General features: G+C 40.4%; 1 protein-coding gene across 1 annotated transcript in view; it reads left to right on the plus strand.

The window, feature by feature from the left end:
- The first annotated feature begins 612 nt into the window (after positions 1-612).
- Positions 613-15,759, plus strand: part of Arhgap24 (Rho GTPase activating protein 24) — a 713,998-nt gene continuing 698,851 nt past the window's right edge. The window contains exon 1 of the mRNA XM_031337011.1: positions 613-643. The gene's annotated coding sequence lies outside the window, so the exon portion shown is untranslated. The remainder of the gene's footprint in view (positions 644-15,759) is intronic.

Genomic DNA, 15,759 nt, shown 5'->3' on the forward strand with positions numbered 1-15,759 from the left:
TTGTAGCTCGGGCTGGTCTTGAACTTACTGTGTATCTGAGGATGATATAGAACTTCTGGCTCTCCTGTCTCCACATCTCAAATATTTGGGATACAGGTATGTGTCACCAGGCTCAGTTTGGCTAAGTTTGGGGACGAGAACCTACTTTTTCTAATTAGGGAGTGCGCTGCCAACCGAGCATCATTCCCATGCTTATAATGAGTTTAGTATGTAAAACCATGAATGTTTTCTAGTAAATGGTAACTTTTCTGTTAATATTATTAGTGATGATAATTGCATAATAATAATAATAGAAATGCCAAGTGCGAAGCTTATATTTTCAACCGAGGCACCTTCCAGATGTGGATGGGAATGATGGTTAAACATCTCTTCATTTACAAATCCCAGAGAGACCTTGAGTGAGCATAGAACTGGTGCTGGTCACCTCCAGCATCAGCTTTTGTTCTCGCCAGAGTATTTTGACATTGCGTAATTTGATAGTAAACAAATCCTATCACGTGCTCGACGCACACCGTTCGATCATTTCCGAGCAGCCACAAGGGGGTGCTATTTTGTAAGGAAAATAGAGTGCTTCCCTACAGTAGTAGCGTTCAGTCTGCAGCCGCCACGTCTGATGTTAAGGGCTAGAGCTGAGATCGGTGCTGTGAGTACCCACATACAATTTATTCATTCGTTGTATATGTCGAAAGAAAACAGTAATAGTTTAGGCCACCCACAAAAGTCCAACTAAAAATCCCAGTTTTGAAGAAGAGGTTTATGTCAATGTTGTTAGGGTAAAGCTGTGAGCTTTATTTTTACCAAATAGAATTGTGAGGCTCTATTACTTTCTGAGGAGACAAACGCCGGCTTTCATGTGCATGCTGTGTTTTTGCTAGGTAGCCTCTGGGTTAAGTTTGATGCAATGGTTTTATTTTGTCTTTGGTAGTTTTCCTTCTAAAGGTTGGTGAATATGGAGATCACGTATGATTTTTGTCCTCTGAAAACAATATTCCAGTGAGCCAGAGGTCGCAGATGTATTCAGGTGGGTGAGGTGCACACGGACTAAGCCTGAAACCCGCCAGTTCCGTGGCTCTGGATGTAAAGTGGATATTATGCCAGTGAGAGGTTATGTTCAATGTCAGCATCAATTATGAATAAGAGCTTCTAGTGTGAACTCCCATTCAGAGGCAAGCTCATCGTGCTGGAGCCAATTACCTGAGGACGGAGCACAGTAGGCATGCATTTTTGTCAAGAGGTTTCTGCAGATTAGCTAATCTTTTCTCATCTGACCATAATAATAGAGGAAGATTGTCGGTAGTTCAATGAGGGGCTGGGGAGGGGAAGATGGGAAACAATTCATGCTCTCTGATGGGTATGAATTGTGCTCACCTGGGGTTGGCTTCTGATCCTGAGAGAGGAGTTAAGAGTCTTAGGGGAATTTTTCCTACTGCATATTACTTCCGAACTCTGAGAAGAGGTGGGAAGATGTGTTTTTGATTTTTGTTTTGTTTTGTTTTTTGCATGAGAGACAAGAAGGACTAAAAAGTTACAGACAAAATTAAGTGTTTAGCTCCTTAAGTCCCTTGCATTCTGTAGGTTCAATTAGTCAACAACCAGGATGGACATATGATTAAGCTAAAATATGGCTCTGAAACTTGCCTATAGTGTGTGTATGTGTGTGTGTATATGTGTGTATGTGTGTGTATATATGTGTGTATATGTGTGTATGCGTGGGCGTGCGTACACTAGCATGCACACATATATGTGTTTGTGTGTGGAGCATGGGATCAATGTGTTTAATTACAATGTTGAAGCTCATGACAGACAGATACTATTTCCATTCTGGCTCGGTCATCAAGCCTCTAGCTTGTTTGCATGTTTTTAAGTCATCTGTGGTTGGAGATGGGTGGGTCAGGATGCTCTGACTATTTTCAATACTGGGATGTCTTTCAAGTTCATGCTTCACATCTTGCAACAGATGGGCAGTGCTAACATCTGAAGACATGCTTTCCCGTCGATGAAAATCATGCCTTGCTTTGTATTGAAGCCACTGGAGACAGAAACAAAGGCGTAAGGAGTTTTCTCCTTGTCGGTGTTAAGCGTGCAAGTGGGGGTCATGGGCAGGTCTGGGTGTGGGGAGACTCACGTTTATCTTTTTCTGACATAGAACAGTTGGGCTTGTAGGTGCTTGTAATCCTAGCATTTGGGAGGCTGAGGCAGGAGGAATGCCACAATCTTCATGCCAGCTGGGCTATGAAGTGAGATCCTTTCTCAAACTAACAAACCCGAAAACAGCAAATAGCTGGGTAAATAGTTCACACAGTTGATCTGAAGGGGGCTAAGCTGGTTGGGTTTTTACTGTGATGGTGCTGTCTGTCAATTTCTCCACTGTCTGAAAGCATGGGTCATAGGAGACACTAGAAATGAGAAGGAAGGTGGGCATTAGCCCCTGGTTCTGGCCTGTGCTCCCAGTTTCAGCTAATGACTGCATTTTAGGAAAATCCTGGGTGTGATGAGGCTTTAGGTTTTGTTTTGTTTTGACTTGCAGGCAAGAACAGATTTATTTGACTCAAAAAGTTGGTGAACATCATATAGCAAAGCAAGAGTTTCAAACCCTAAAAGCCCATAGAGCTGCTGGCGTGGCCCTAAAAGCCCATACGCTGCTGGTGTGGTCGGCTAAGGAGCTTGAGTGAGCTTCTGGGTCAAGAGCAGCTGGATGGAGCTCCACGTCCCTCTCCGTTCTTTGGGTTTCTTCAGTGCTCTGGTTTCTTTTGCACACCACCATCTTGCTGACAGTCATATTGGATGCTTGAGACTGGCACAGATGCTGAAGTGTGGTGGGAGAGGGTGGGGCACGGGTCGTTATCTTCCATGGTCCAAGTGCACACCGTTGCTGCACCCATCCACAGATCAGCCTCTGCTTTTGTTTTCTTCTTAACTTTTATCTAATCTGACACTTGGTTTCAGACAGGAATGCTTGGTCTCTGAAGCTTAGGTGCTCAAAAACATTCCACAGATTATCTTTTACACACATAAAACCTGTGGGCCATGGAATGAAGACCCTGCATATGGTGCATCTACTGCTGCTCTTAACTTGTTAGCTTGTTAATGTGAGGGAAGAACCGTGCTTTTGTATCTTCCTTTGGGATTAATCCTCAATGGACTAAACATAGTGAGGATGTCTTTTTCCTTCATCATGTATATCCTTAAGAAAACCCAATGAATGAGGGCTTGGGTTTCCTTTCCTGAGTGTGTACACACACACCCCAATCCTATTCATGTTTATGAGACAAGATATAGAGACCAAATATCACCTTTATACTTTGTGATCACTAAAAAAATATTCTGAAATGAACTTAAAGATGTAGCAACAATGAGCATATATTAATTCCAAACAGCTGACCCAGACAGAGCAGACTCAACATGTGAAAATTCGTCCTTGGGAAGCTTCCCGGTCTATAAGAACACCTTCAGGGCTTCCTCAAGAATGCTAATGATAGATTATTTCTCTGCCAATTCAAGCCAGATTAAAATATATTAAGGGCAGGCTTTTTGGAAAGGTCTCTCTGGGGACTTCACTGGCCACAAGGACCAAGACCAGGAAGTCGTCATGGGGGGTTAAGAGAAAGACAGAAAGGGGGAGCACTGAGAGAGACCGAGAGGGGAAGAGAGAGAGAGAGAGAGAGAGAGAGAGAGAGAGAGAGAGAGAGAGAGAGAGAGAGAGAGAGAGAGAGAGAGACTAAGAAAAGGAAGGAGCATAGATTATATGCTCCTGGATTATAGAGGAAGAGCCTCTGGGGAAGGGCTGATGAAACACTTCTGAAAGCTTGAATCTGTCACTCTCCATTTTCAGCCCAAATCATATCCACACTCATTGTCCAAGGTTATTGGAAGGCTAGAAATGATATTAAGTGAGCATATGAAGCTATTCCAGTGATAATGTACTCCGAACTAGGTTTCCTAAATTTAAATAAAAATCTCTGTCTACTTATACACACCTTTACAAAAGTTTTTTTTGTCTACTTATACATACCTTTACAAACTTAGCTTTCAAATAAGAAACCAAACTCAAATAATTTCACTTCTATGATTTTGAAGAAATTAGTTTAAAAAAACACCAAAAATAACTCTCTCCAGTGTCTAGTTCGGTCATCACGGAGTGCCCGATGGCTGTAGAACAGCAGCTATCAACAGCACCAGTGTCGCTATGGCTCATGGAACGTGTATGGTTCCTCCATAGCTTCAGATGTTGCATGGATCCAGTGTCAAGTTTCTGATATGCCTTGAATTTTAAAAGAAAGCTTTTTAAAAAATGTTTTTAAAATTTATTTATTTATTTATTTTTATGTACATTGGTATTCTGACTCTGTGTATATCTGTGTGAGGGTGTCAGATCCTCTGGAACTGGAATTACAGATATCTGTGAGCTGCCATGTGCTTGCTGGGACTTGAACCCCGGGCCTTTCAGGAAGGGCAGCTAGTACTCTGTCCATCCTCTTGAAAGGAAGCTTTAAAGATTATAATGGCATGGACTCCATTTCCACCAAAGTCACAAAAACTGTGCCTGGAGAGATTTCTCAGGAGCCGCTCAATATTTGGCAGTTCCATAAATTCTAGAAGCTACTCAGGTTCTGAGATCAGGTGGGGTGCTGACCCTGGTCTGATGCTTGCCATTCCCATCAGTTTTCAGAATCCAGGACCTGAGAAATGGGTTTCCATAGGGACCGGTTGCCTACATGGTTCTGGTTTTAGCAGGAAGATTGCTCTTTAGAGGAACATCTGTCAGCGCACACACTCTCATTGGCCTGGGAAGGCTCACTGGAGTTGTGTTGCTCACCACGGCTAACAGGGGCTTCTAGGTCCTTCTGTGGAAAACCATCTGGCTACACTTTCCGTGAATGTGATGGAAGCTCATGTGGCTTAGTCTTAGGCATGTCTCCTGCACTCTCCCCATGATGGGCCTTTTGCTTCTGTTGTAAAGTCTCCTAGCCACAGTCCCTTACACTAACTTTTCTCAGTCTAGATGCAGAAGCACCCTTACCAGATTCTCAGTTGACACTGTCTTTGAAATGTTTTGAAGCTGTTGTATCCTTAGGGTGGTTCAGGAAGAATGGGCATTTTCTATTCTTTTTTTTTTATCTGAATTTGTTAACATTTAAAAACATTTTAAGTAAATAGAATTAAATCACATTCTTGTTTCCCTTTTGTACCCCAACTCCTTCTAGAGAACCCCTTCAATATCTACAATATATTTTTTATCATATCCCTTAAAATTTATAAAATATTATAACAATGAGTATTATAAAAGTTGTTTGATATAAAACAACAATCAATTTAATAGTCTTATGTAGATACTTGTCTACAGCAATACTGAAAATACATAAGTTTTTCTCAATATAAATTTTAAATAACTCCAAACATATTAACTATAAATTTCAAAATAATACATCACTACTAGTATTTTCTTAAATGAACATAAATATATAAAGTCTTTTTGTTTGTTTGTTTGTTTTGTATTTAGTAGAGTTTAAAATCTTGGCTCTCACTGTGGTACAAGCCCAAAATAAGAACAATTTTTAGACATTGGATTTCACTGTAATAAGGCTGTACTTCAATGACCCTCACATCACCAAAGGATTTTACCTCCATCATAGCTAAGCTGAAAGTTGACAGTTCTGCTGCACCAAGAAATGAATTGTAGGCATGATTTTTGGATACAGACTTCCTGCTATGGTCAAAGCTATTTGACTTTGTGTGAGTGACTTTATTCTCAGCCCACAGAGAACAGGTTACATTCATTTAAGAAATGCTGTGTGTATTAAGATGGTCTATCCATAAAATCATTCACCAACTGTTTCAATGAACAATGTTTCTGCATGGAGGGTGGCACAGACATTAGGTGCAGGTAAGAATCTGGTTCATTGTCTGTGATAATTTGGAAAAGCATTCATCTCAGAGAAAGAGTAACTTACAAAGTCCTCTTCTTCAAACTTGATACAAGAGCTACAAATGTCAAACAAAGCATTCAGTTTCAATCTTTGTTGTTCTCTTTCCTACAAGCCACCTCCCAAGTTAATTGTCTATGTCTCCCTTGGGTATATAAATACTTTTGAAATATGCAAGCTGTTCTGAAAACCATTGTATAGAGTAAAAATATGAAATAAACAATACTACTAATAGAGAGGCTGAGATAGGAGAAGCAAGATCTCAAGACCCTTATGTTGTACACAGGAAGACACTGTCACAAACAAGCTGAAAGTGTATATAGATTGTACAATATTGAACCTATTTCTCCAATTACCAAATTAGAGATACCATTGGCCTACAATCAACAAATTTCTAATTCCTTATATTTTTGGATTTCAATCAATTAGGATACATTGGTAATATTAATTTTCATATTAAGATATTAAGAAAAGGTAATTGTCACTTCCTGTTGTTTTTGTCGTAGGAGATGGAATTAGGTTTGTGTGGATTTGTTGAAAGATTACTTTCTTGCTTCTTCTAGGGTGCAGTTTCTTTCCTTATGTTGATGTTTTCCATTTATTATTCTTTGTAGGGCTGGATTTGTGGAAAGATATTGTGTAAATTTTGTTTTGTCATAGAATATCTTGTTTTCTCCATCTATGGTAATTGAGAGTTTTGCTGGGTATAGTAGCCTGGGCTGGCATTTGTGTTCTTGTATGGTCTATATGACATCTGCCCAGGATCTTCTAGCTTTCATAGTCTCTGGTGAGAAGTCTGGTGTAATTCTGATAGGCCTGCCTTTATATGTTACTTGCCTTTTTTCCCTTACTGCTTTTAAAATTCTTTCTTTGTTAGTGCATTTGGTCTTTTAATTATTATGTGACAGGAGGAATTTCTTTTCTGGTCCAGTCTATTTGGAGGTCTGTAGGCTTCTTATATGTTCATGGGCATCTCTTTCTTTAGGTTAGGGAAGTTTTCTTCTATAATTTTGTTGAAGATATTTACTGGCCCATTACATTGGGAGTCTTCACTCTCTTCTATACCTATTATCCTTAGGTTTGGTCTTCTCATTGTGTCCTGGATTTCCTGGATGTGTTGGGTTAGGAGCTTTTTGCTTTTTGCATTTTCTTGGACTTTTGTGTCAATGTTTTCTAAGGTGTCTTCTACCCCTGAGATTCTCTCTTCTATCTCTTGCATTCTGTTGGTGATGCTTGCATCTACGACTCCTAATTTCTTTCCTAGGTTTTCTATCTCTCTTTCTGATTTCTTTATTGTTTCTATTTCCATTTTTAGATTCTGGATGGTTTTGCTCATTTCCTTCACCTGTTTGGTTGTGTTTTCCTGTAGTTCTTTAAGGGATTTTTGTGTTTCCCCTTGAAGGGCTTCTAGCTGTTTACCTGTGTTCTCCTGTATTTCTTTGAGGGTGCTATTTATGTCTTTCTTGAGGTCCTGTATCATCATCATGAGAAGTGATTTTAGATCTGAGTCTTGCTTTTCCGGTGTGATGGTGTGTCCAGGACTTGCTATGTGGGAGAATTGGGTTCTGATGATGCCAAGTGACTTTGGTTTGTGTTGGTTATTTTCTTACACCTCCCCCCCTCCCCACCATCTGGTTATCTCTATACTGACTGGAGCCTGTCCTTCCTGTGATCCTGGTTGTATCAGAACTCCTCAGAGTCAAGCTGTCTCTGGGATCCTGTGATTCTGGGATCCTGTGACCCTGGGCTTGTTAGAGCACTTGGGAGTTCAGCAGCTTCTTCTGGGTGTTGTGGGACTGGCTTTGGAGCCTGGGCCCAAGGTCTGCTCAGGACACCAACAAAGACAGAACCCAAATCTCTGGGCTGGCGGAGTTCCTGTGTGTCTGGTCCTGTTGATCCCAGTTACTCCTGGTGTTGGGACAGATGTTGGGTCCTCCTCACCTTTGATCCTGAGCGCATCCGAGGGCCTGGGAGTGGAGCTTCCTCTGGGTGTTGTGGGACTGGCTGCAGAGCTTGTGCCCAAGGTCTGCTCAGGACACCAGCCCAGAGAGACCAGAAGGCCATTTTCTATTCTTGAAGACACCATACCTGGCCCAAAATTTGAAGCTACTACTTCAACATGTGCTCTCCAAAGCCTTTATTACACCAACATACTTGTATAGTTTAATGGCAATGCCTGTATACATAATTTAAAACAGTAAGATCAACAACAACAATAACAGACATTCCACATATTGTTTACATTCAGTGGGTAGATCAAGGTTAAACTACTACAGTCAACTTCCAACAGTTTCAGTGGCCTGCCTAACTTTATTTAAAGCATGGGAAGCCTTGGTTGGGAAACCAGCCCCTTGTATAAAAGCATCTGCACATATGTGATTGAGCCACCATACATGGTGGCCTCTCACCACAAACAGTTCTCTAGTGTCTCATCTCTTTAAATCCAAGATCTAGGAATGCTGTATAAGCTGCACTGGTTAGAGGTAAAAGCACAAGCCGTGCCCCCAGCGGCAAGCCTGCCACAAATGCCACAGAATTGCACCCTGGCTCAGGAGTCTCAATGTTGTGTTTGCCACCAAATCTCCTTTCATGTTTGTTTCTTGGTGTTACACATCAGGGTATCTTATTCTTAACTCCTTTGAGTTAACTTAACTTAACTTAACTTAACTTAACTTAACTTAACTTAACTTAACTTAACTTAACTTAACTTAACTTAACTCCAATGTGGAGTGCAGAGTCAGTACTCTGTCCCAAGAGCTTGATATAACAGCCAAATGTCTCCACTCTGCAGTTAGCCAATCGAAGGCCAAGCTGACAGGCAGAGCAGGTAGATCCACAAGTGGCTTTTCCTGAAACTCATCAGTCCATAACTCACTCTATCTCTGTGCCAGGAACTAGAGGCTATTAGCATGGATATCAACTCAGAGGGAGCAGAGGGTAAAGTTCTAGTCTACCTAAAGCTCACATAATTAGGTGCTCTTCCCTGTGGCCCCTTTGCTGGCCTGTTCCTGAAACCAGATCTTTCTATAGAATGAGAGAAAGACAAACAAAACTGACAAATAAATCCAAGGGGTGTAGATGTTCTGCAGCCAAGAAGCTCAGCAGCCGGATGGCTCAATTTATTCACCACCAGTTCAGTCCTGCTGTGGCCTCCCCAGGTACTTCCATGTGTTAGCAGTAACATCTCTTCAGGCTTTTCTGGAAACACTTGGCTAAGTCTCATTTTCTAAAAGTTACTGGAAAGCTATTGAACAGCACAGAGCAGGAAATCCCTGAGCAAATGGGGGAGTGCTCTGCAGTATGTTATGGGGTGTAAATGCATTCAATTAAATGAGGTAACTGGAAAAGGCCATACCAAGGTCTGGCTTAGAGTTTGCAGACCATAGTTTTCTCTCAAAAGCACTTTAGTAGGAAATTTACAGTCTAATTCCATCATGTCTGAAGGATCCTGGGGCCTTGAAGGGGTAAAGACACTGTAGGAGTAGAGTCCATGTCTCTTACCTTAGCAATGTCCAAGAGGGACCAGAACTGAGCTTGGTTCTCTCAGTCATCAGCCCTCAGGTTTCTGAGACGTGAGGCCCTGGCCAAGATAAAAACATGATTGTAGAAAATGTCCCACCATTGGCTTCAAATGTATGAGAAAAGGGATATACATATTTTAGAATCAAAGAGGAATTAATTATTTTATCTACGATGTTAGGAAATTAGTTGATATTAGCTAAATCAAAAATGAAATGAGAAAAATTAGTCTTTCTTTCCCTTTTTCTTTCTTTGTTTTTCGAGATAGGGTTTCTCTGTATAGCCTTGGTTGTCATGAAACTTTCTCTGTAGACCAGGCTGGCCTCTAAGTCAGAGAGATCTGCCTGCCTCTGCCTTCCGAGTGCTGGAACTGAAGGTGTTCCACCACTGCCTGTCTGAGAAAATAGTGAAGAAAGTTTCAGGCTTTTCTGTCCTTCCCCATAAACTAAGTGCACCAGGCTTATCTAGATGATTAATCAACAGCTTTTTTCCTGCCATTTAAATAATTATCTTATTATTTTATGCTTATGGGTGTTTCTCCTGTCTGTATGTCCACAGTCCACTTTTGTACAGTGCCCACAGGAGCCAGAAGAGGGCATCAGATTCTCCAGAGCTGAAGTGAGCTGTCAAGTGGGAGATGGGACTAGAACCTGGCTTCTCTGGAATATTCGCCAGTGCTCTTAACCAGTGAGCCTTGCTCCACTCAGTTCCTTGCTGCATTAAAAGAAGTTAATTCAATGATAGCTTCTCTTAAGTCTCAACAAATTGCCTTTTTCAAGGAAAAAAATTCCCAATATGGCGAAGAGCATGCATACATTCTGCTCTAGTATAGAACATGCTTCAATACAGGTCATCTCTGGAGACACTGCGAGCACAAGACAGAGTTTGCCTCTCTTTTTTATTTCACAGATTTGAGTTGAATTACAGGTACAGGCAGTGAACTGCAGCCAGCTGAGCTTGCTGTGAGAGAATTCATAACTCAAATATGCTAGCATCTCCGAAGCTGCCCATTACTTCAGCACGTGCATTAGAAGCCGTGCCCACCCACGCCTGGCGCGGGAACGTTCGGACCCCTTTAGAGCTGGCACCTTCCCGCCATACCGCAGCAGCTTGCCCAGCTGCCTCCAGGGTTTTCTCAAGCTGTCCTTCCACACTGATGGCAGCATGTACGTCTTTCATGACAGTTTCCTGTGTGTGAACCCGAGCAGCACTCTTTCCTTGGCTCCGGCTTTCCTTAAATGTGGCAGCGACAAAGTGTTCACATGTATTTTTATCCTTATTTTGGGAGGAAAGGTTCTTTATTTTGTTTAAAATCTGTGAATATGTATAAAAAGAAAAATGTATATAAATATTAGCAAATGTGATAAAGAAGACATCTGGAGGGATTTATCTGTTGAAGTGGGAAAATGCTAAAAAAAGAATTTGTTCTTGAGTGTATGTATGTGTGTGAATGTATACCTACCTAAATCTAGATTATTTGTGTGATTGAAAACATGTGACATCTGTTGTTTTCTCCTAATTTTGTTAACTACCCTCATTCTCCCTTCTCCTCACTTTAGACCCCTTCTTCTCTGTCATATAGTCCTCTCTCTCTCTCTCTTTCTCTCTCTCTTTCTCTCTCTTTCTCTCTCTATCATAAAGCTATTAAATAGACACATATAAAGCTAGATTATATATATATATATATATATATATATATTAGATAAGCATGTAATATTTGTATCCCTGAGTCTGGCTTACTTCATTTAACATCTATCCATTTTCCTGAAAATGACACAATTTTATTGGTTGTTATATACAGCTGACTAAAGCTCTCTTGTACCCCAGTGAAAACTCCATCCATCTGCTGATGGGCATCTGGGGTGATTTCATAGGTTTGATGTTATATCTTGATTCTGTGACAAAACATGAATATGGAAATATCCGGTGGAATTCCAGTGACCTTCAGGTATGTGCCCAGAAGTGATGCAGCTGGATCCTGTGGCTGGTGCTTCTGTCTCTAATTTGTTGGAGAACCTTCACCCTGACCTCCACAGTGCTCAGTTTACCTTCCCACCAGCGGCGATAGAGTTTTGTTCTCCACCTTGTGTCCTCATTGGGTGTCTGGTGATTGTTGTCTGCAGTGCAGCTGTTCTCTCTAGCTTGAGACGGAATCTCAAAGTAGTCTTAAATTGCTTTTCTCTGATGGCTAAGGATGCTGGGCATTTTTCATATATTTATATCTCCTTTAGAGATATGTTTATGGAGATCACTTGTTTGTTGATTTTTGTGTGACTGTTTAAATTCTTGGGTTAATTTTTTTCTCCTGATACTAATCTCATTTGAAGTGCAGTTGACACTGGTGTTTCTTCTGTCTTTAGAGTTTTCTTCACCATCTAACTGTTTTTCTTTTGCTGTGGTGAAACATTGTTGTTTCATTCAGTCCCATGGACCAGTTTTTATATCGCTTCCCAAGTCACTGGAGTCCTTGATAGAACCCCTCACCCATGTTCCCCTTTACCAGAAGCAAAGTTTCAGGTCTTCTGTTGAGGTCTGATTTGACATTTTGTACAAGGCGAGGAATATGGATTGGTTTTCATTATTATATGTGGCTATCCAGTTTCTCCAACAGTGTTTGTTGAGGAAGTTATCTTTGCCCAGCGTAAACGGAGATGCTGTACCTGGGTGGCCTTTTTCCTGGGCTCTCTATTAGATTTTGTGGTCTGCATGTTTGTTTTTGTGACAGTACCAAGCTGGTTTTTTGTCACTATTGCTCCGTGGTATAATTGGAGATTAAATGTTGTGAGACCTTCAGCATTACTCTTCCTGCTTAATATTTCTTCGGTGATTCAGGGTCTTTTGTGTTTCCATACAAATTTTTTTCTAATTCTGTAAAAAACATTATTGGAGTTTTGATGAGTTTTGTGTAGAAGCTATGTTAACTTTCAGCAATATGGGAATCAATTATCACAGTATTGATTATGCAGATCCACAAGTATGGAGGGTCTATCAATCTCCTAGTATCTTCAATTTCTTTAAGTCTCTTAATGTTTTTATTGTAGAGATAATTCACCTCCTTGATTCAGTTCACTGCTGGGTCTTTTCCTGGATATATTTTTGTTGTTGTTGTTATATTATTATTATTATTATTTTAATTTATTCATTTTATGTATATGAGTACACTGCCACTGACACACCAGAAAAGGGCATCAGATCCCATTACAGATGGTTGTGAGCCACCATGTGGTTGCTGGGAATTGAACTCAAGACCTCTGGAAGAGCAATCAGGGCTCTTAATGGCCAAACCAGCTCTACAGCTCCTTCATGGAGATATTATGAATGGTATTTTTACTCATATATTTTTTCATCAAACTTACTAACATATACATATATGTATGTGTACATATATGAAATCATATTTTTTTGTATATTCACTTTTGTATCCTACTATTTTTCTAAAAGTGTTTATCAAATCTAAGTTTCTTGGTGTGGTCTATATGATCATTTAGCTCCAGGGTAATGCAATCTGTAGATAATATACATTCTTTATATGATCTTTTATAATTTCCTTTCTTTCTTTTGTCTGTTGTTTTAGATAAGACTATCTAAGCATTATATTCAAAAAAGGAGGCCGTGGGCATGATTGTCTGATTCTTGATTTAGAGAATATGCTTTTCATTTTTCACAATTTGGTATACATGCTGCCTATAGGCTTGCATATCTAGCATTTATTATGTTGAGATACATTCATTCTAGTCTAGTTTTTTCAGGCCCTTTAAATATCTGTCTATAAATCTATCATCTAATCTATGTATCCTACCTACAAATTTATGTATCTATCACCTATAGAATACATGATGTCTTGACATCTGTGTATGTATCTATCTATAAATCTATATATCTATTACCTATAGAATACATGATGTCTTGACATCTGTGTATGTATCTATCTATAAATCTATATATCCATCACCTATAGAATACATGATGTCTTGACATCTGTGTTTGTATTATGGATAAAATTAGTAAAATTTTAAGGGCTACATTATAATTATCTTCAGCTTGTCAACTTGACACAAACCTCGAATCACCTTGGAAAAGGGAACTTCAACTGAAAACTTGTCTTGATTATGTTGGCCTGTGGCCATGCCTGTGAGGCATCTTCTTAATCGTGGTAGGAGGCCTCAGCTTACTGTGGGTGATGCCATTGCTACAGAAATGGGCCTGGGTTGTATTAGAGAGCTAGCTTAGCAAGCCAGAGTGAGCAGGGCAGCAAGCAGTGTTCCTCCAGGGATTACTGCTGCAAGCTCCTACCCCGAGTCCCAACTTTGGCCTTGTTTGACGAAATAAGCCAAATAAACCCTTTTCTTCTTAAGTTGCTTTTGGTCATGGTGTTTAATCATGACAACAGAAAGCAAACTGGGCATGACCCCAGCCATTTTCTCAGAGGCTCTATAGGTTGAATTGCCCAACATAGAGATTTTAAGTAACCTAGATATTACATTTTAGCAAAATTGACTGTATACTCTAAATCAGTTTATTTATTTATATTTTCTTGCAACAAAAAGGCACGTTTCTGTTTTCACTTTATTTCCCTGTAACCATCTCTTTTGAATAATATTGTGGTTTTGTTGTTACTTCCTGACAATATGTTTATCAACAGCTTTCTCAGGGCTGCATGCCTCTCTGAACTTTCATATGCTATGAATTATGGTAAGAAGCTTTGCACATTAGAAAACAGGCAGAAATTCGAAGTAGATTTTCCTGAGGTTGACAGAAGTCATACATCTTTGATTTTTTAAAACTTTGAGTCCAAACTTCCTTATGTAATATAGTTAACACATATATGATATACATGTATTATTAACACCATTTCCTCTAAGGATTGTGGTTTTGTGTCTCTGTTCTAGTTCAGGAAGATACTGTCCCATGCGAGGTCATCTGCCTTTCGTGTCATGTTTTTTCGTGTGTATGCATGTGAACATGTTCATGTATGTGTGCACATCTGTGTGCACATCTTTGTCTGTGTGGAGGCCAGATGTTTCCAGATGTTGCTGTTCGGTGTCTTTCCCGGTCATTCTTCACTTTATGTTCTGAGTTTAGTTCTCTGACCTGGAGTTCACCAGCAGGTTCCAGGGAGCTCTGTGTGCCTGCCGCTCTGCCTCTCCAGCACTCAGGTCTGTACTATCAGACCTGGAGGCTGAGATAGAAATAGAATATAGATTCTGGGGATTGGACTCAGGTCACATCATCCTTGTGAAACAAGCATTTTTACTGGGCTGTTTCCCCAGCCCTGACTGTGATCGTGATGGACTGGCCTTTAGAAATAAATCCCTATGTTGGGCCCTTTCCTATGCCCAACCACACTGCATACATTATTATGGAAGACACTTACTATGCCAGGGAAATGTACTTGCTCATGAAAGCTGAGAGGATCTGTCAACTGTGCTAAGAGGCTGACTACTGTGACGTGTCTCACGTAGTCCCCATTTGATCCCCTATGGATGTTTTTATTTTCAATTTTAACAGATGAAGAATATCATCCTTACACAGGTCATTATCCATCCTAGTTTTAAGTGATGTTAGATTTGAGTTGCAGCCTGGGTCCTCTGAGAAGTAAAGCCAACATGAGATTAGAATTGTAATTGTTGCTGGGCAGTGGTGGAGCACGCCTTTAATCCCAGCACTTGGGAGGCAGAGGTAGGCAGATTTCTGAGTTCAAAGCCAGCCTTGTCTATGGAGTGAGTTCCAGGACAGCCAGGGCTACACAGAGAAACCCTGTCTCCAAAACCAAAACCAAAAAAAAAAAAAAAAAAAGAATTGTAATTGTTTTATTGATGGAAATGCCTATGAAAGGAACAGAAACATCTTTAGACTATGATGTGGAATACAAAAAGATAGAAAGAAAGAAGTGGGGGTGTTGTCTTAGTTAGGGTCTTACTGCTGTGAACAGACACCATGACCAATGCAAGTCTTACAAAGGACAACATTTAATGGGGCTGGCTTACAGTTTCAGAGCTTCAGTCCATTACCATTAAGGCAGGAACATAGCAGTATCCAGGCAGGCATGGTGCAGGCACAACTGAGAGTTCTACATCTTCATCTGAAGGCTTCTAGTGGAAGACTGACTTCCAGGTGGCTAGAATGAGGGTCTTAAAGCCCATGCACACATTGACATACCTATTTCAACAAGGCCACACTTCCAAATAGTGCCACTCCCCTAGCCAATTATATTCAAACCATGACAAGTATGTAGAAAGAATTTGAGACTTCTGAGAAGGTATTAGCTACATCAGTGGCTTCAGAATTTCCAAATGAACTACCAGAGAGTCATAGT

This window comes from Mastomys coucha, unplaced genomic scaffold, assembly GCF_008632895.1.
Source record: "Mastomys coucha isolate ucsf_1 unplaced genomic scaffold, UCSF_Mcou_1 pScaffold22, whole genome shotgun sequence".
Taxonomy (NCBI): Eukaryota; Metazoa; Chordata; class Mammalia; order Rodentia; family Muridae; genus Mastomys; species Mastomys coucha.